This window comes from Triticum urartu, unplaced genomic scaffold, assembly GCF_056163025.1.
Source record: "Triticum urartu cultivar PI428250 unplaced genomic scaffold, HENAU_Tu73 scaffold500, whole genome shotgun sequence".
Classification (NCBI taxonomy): domain Eukaryota; kingdom Viridiplantae; phylum Streptophyta; class Magnoliopsida; order Poales; family Poaceae; genus Triticum; species Triticum urartu.
In genome coordinates this window covers 1-4302 of record NW_028260684.1, presented here as the reverse complement: position 1 = coordinate 4302, position 4302 = coordinate 1, and positions in this window count along the sequence as shown.

Below are 4302 nucleotides of genomic sequence, written 5' to 3'. Positions count from 1 at the left end.
TCCCCCTACATATATGGGATATTTTAAGAAATGAGCATCTTTCTTCGTAGCAGGATCAGGGGAAAGAATGGGAAAGACAATTTCACTATATTTCTTACCGGGAACAGGGCCTATCACAAGAATGTTTTTTTTATCGGGACGATAACTCTGAAAAGCAAGATTTCCTATCTTTTCTTTTAACTCAGGGGAAATACGATCGGGCGGCGCTAATTCGAATCCCTCGGGCAAAATAAGAACAGCACCTACATTCAACCCTCCCTTTTTTCCATTAGCAAGAACTTGTTTCAATTGCATATCATAAGGAATTCGAAGAACTGCTTCAAATACAGTATCGGGAAGCACAGCTTGGGGAACTTCAATATCGACGGGCTTGCTAGCTAAATGGCAATTGGCACATACAATTCGTCCAGTTGCTTCTCGTGGGTTTTCATAACCCTGCTGCGCAAAAATGGGATATGCATTTGAAATAGATGTCCGAGTTATTACGTATATCATGATCGATACAGAAATCGATCGAGTTATCTGTTCCTTTACCCAAGAAAAAGTATTTCTATTTTCCATGTCCAATCGCAGATCCCAGAATTTCTACAATAAATTAGATAGGTAGCTAAGCTAATCTAGTTCCCTATACACGAATCTGTTGTCATTCTACTGCAACAGTTGTACTGCAATGATGAATACCTTAAAGTAGGTATAAATAGAAAGAATTTTGCTAAAATGGAAAAGGGCTTTCTTTCTAAAAAAAGATGCTTGCTAATTTGATTAATATTAATATCGGGAGATCAAATGAATTTATGCTTCACTAATTGAATGATAAATGACTACAAGCGAAGGAGATAGACATTTAAACAAAAAAAGACCCAAAATTTCAAACATGTATCTAGAATTACTGGAAAACTACAAACAAAAATAGTGAAAATAAGCTCGTTAGGAGCCCATCCAAAATCGTTGTAGACCCAACGAATTACTAGTTCCCAACCACGGGTGGAGTGAAATCCAACAAAAAAATCAGTAACTAAAAGAATAAAAAAAGCTTTTATTGAGTCATTTAAATTATAGAAGAATTCCTGAACCCAAGAATTCAAAATGACAAGTTCCTCTTTACCCAGAAAAAAAGAACCACTTAGAATAGCCAAACAGATTATATTTGTCGAGAAATGCAAAATGGTATGGAGATGATCCTCATTATTTATTTTGACCCATTGTATTATTTCCTTGTGTATTCCTGTAGGAGGTTTTTGTACATGTGTCTTTAGTTTCCCTTTTATCATCTCGTCCAAGAGAGAAAGTTCTTCTAATTCTATGAATCTTTCTAGAATCCTTTTCTCTTGAATATCAGTTAAGAGAGTTTCGGATTGCCTGGTATTCCACCAATTCTTAATCCAAAGTTCCAGACATTTGTTAAATGAGGAAGAGACCCCCCAAGGCAAAAGTACGATAAATACAAGATATAGTAAAGAAGGCAATGCTTTCTTTTTTTTCATTTTTGATCTGTAAATGGAGTTGTTAATGAATATGCTTCATTCGCTGACTCTATTCCATTCCCTGACTCTATATGATGATATTTCTATTTCATGATATTTCTATTTCTTTGAAGCAAAAACTCTATAGGTTTGATACCCTGTATCTATTCTTCTTTTTTGTATATTAGTTATTAGTGGAATTTCAGTGCATTGGGTTCTTTCTTAGATCTAGATGGAATGAAATAGTGAAATAGAATAAAAAAAAAGCCCTTTCGGATGAAAAAGGAAGAATAGTATGCGATATATCTAACTTGGATAAAAAAAAATTAAAAGCAAATTTCTCTTATCCTCGTTTGTTCCTTCCTTTAGATAAATACTTAAAAATCCCCTTACAATAACAAATCCAATTTAGAAGGGACTTCCTCCCTGTGTTGAGAAAACTTTTCTTCTTCCAATTCTTCTTTTCTTCATTCAACTCAGTTCAAAAAAGATACCTCAAAATACTTCAATTGGTACGCGCAAGAAATAGGCCAATTCGGCAGCTTTTTGTTCAATTTCTCGTGGAGTAAAAAATTTATCATCAGTACGAGTCAAGGGAATGATCCCCTGGCCCCGGATTTCCATATAAAGAATACGACGAGGATAAAGACCCTCTTTAACCTGAATTCTAATTGATTGGATATCCCGCATAAGGAATCGAAGGAAGACGCGACGTTTTATTCCAGGGAATCCCCAACGAAAAATGCACACTATTCCCTCTTTTCTATCGAATCGGTCATAACCACTACCTACATTCCACAAAATAGTACACCACAAGTAGGAGCTAATGAATAGGCCTGCGATTCCGTAGAAAGACATCACGACCCCCTGCGGAAAAAAAAGAATTTCTTGAGATGGAAGTATAGATATAATATTCTTACCAAGATAACTGGAAATCCCAACCGATAAGAATCCTAGTGAACCTAGAAAAAGAATACAGGCCCAGAAAAAATTACCCCTTTTTCGAGAACCTTTTAGAAGTTCTACCCATATGTGTTCTGATCGCCAATTCATATTAGATATACTAAATCCAGCAGCGGTCGATTGAAATTGAGAGAATAAGCTAAATAATTTTGACTTTACTTTTTTTGATTCTGAAATCGCCTTCAGCAACTAGTACTCCTGTGAAATAATAGGTTAGATACATTGACTTTCTATTCAAAAAATATTCGTTGATTCAATTAAAATAAATAAAATAAAACTCGCTATACCTGGCTCTGCATATTCATGCATTTATGCTCGTAGCCTATATCCGCATCCATAACCGTTTTTCATTTGTGTGTAGAAAGTGTGTGTAGAAAAAGCCACATACCCTACCATATTATATTACTTACACTAAAAAATACTAGACAATCTTATTTTTTTGCACATAAAGAAATAAAGAAGTCATTGCAATTGCCGGAAATACTAAGCCTACTAAAGGCACGAAAATAGAAGGTAAGTTTAAATCCGTCATGGAATAGGTGTCTCAATTCAAATTTACTATTTCTATCTAGTCGAAAAATATCTTAAGATTCTTATGATATAATTAAGTATATCTATTATAAGGAATATTGACTATTGTATTGTATTTTTTATTTTTAGTTTGAAAAATATTCTGTAAAAAAAATGAAAGGATAATAAGAAAATTCCAAAAAAGGAGAACTAATTAAAAAGATTTTATTTTGATTTTCCCATCCTCATGGCCTTTCTATCTTTCTAATCTAATTTGAAATTGGATTCAAAAGAAAGCGGTTAGAATTTACTTCCTGCATACATACTTCTCTAGAAGCGCATACAATAATGCGTGGTAAAGGCGGAAAAATAGTATATTCAATCAAAATCAAAGGGCAAATTATCTTACCTACTATAGATCCCCTACTACCCTCTTAGACTTTAAAAGGCGATATACCACCCAAAGAAAGGGTATGAAAATGCCGGGTGGAGTTAGCTTTTCGACGAAGACCTGTCCCGTGCAGCGAAGCCCTGTTAGTAAGACCCCCCGCAATAATGGATTATAGAAGAATATTATTCCAAATACTCCTCTGGACGCATATAGTAGCATTGCGATTCCGAATCTTTTTTATTTATGAATATGAACAGAAAAAATTCATTGTATCGTTGGGTCGGAGCGGAGGTTTGGTCCAGAAAAATTAGAAACAAAACGTCTACTCTACCGCATTGAAGTCTATAGCGCTGTATTTCCACGAAAGTATAATTCTTACCATCAGGATACGATCCTTTCTTTTGAACTAAACGTCTCTACGATGGGTCCAGGTTCTATGTCCAATCCCAAATCAAGGATTTCTCGCTCTTGATCGGAGTCATAAACTAAAAAAAAACTACCTTTTTATCCTTTTTCTCAAGGTTATAGAAAACTTCCTTATCTAGTTCTAGCATTTTGAAAAAAAAAAAATGCTTCTTTTTTTACACACAGTTCGAGTCACTTGTTGACTCACGATTACGCCTGTTAAAAGTTTCAAACGTCCTCTTTTTTGAAATTGAAAGAGAGTCCTATAAAAAGGTCTAACTTCCAAACTATGTCTTTTTTCATTCATTCTCCTTTAGTTTTTTTCTCTATCTAGAAGTGGAATAGAATAACCCGGTTGAAGGGTAATGATCATACGTCTGTAATGCATTGTATGGCCCAGAATAGGTCCTATTCTTCTACCTTTTCCAGGTAGTCGATGGCTATTCACAGCTACCACCTTAACACCAAAGAAGAGTTCGACCCAATGCTTTATTTCTGTCTTAGTGAATCCCGATTCGACATTAAAAGTATATTGATTCTTTCCCAATAAACGAAGACTTTTTTCTGTAA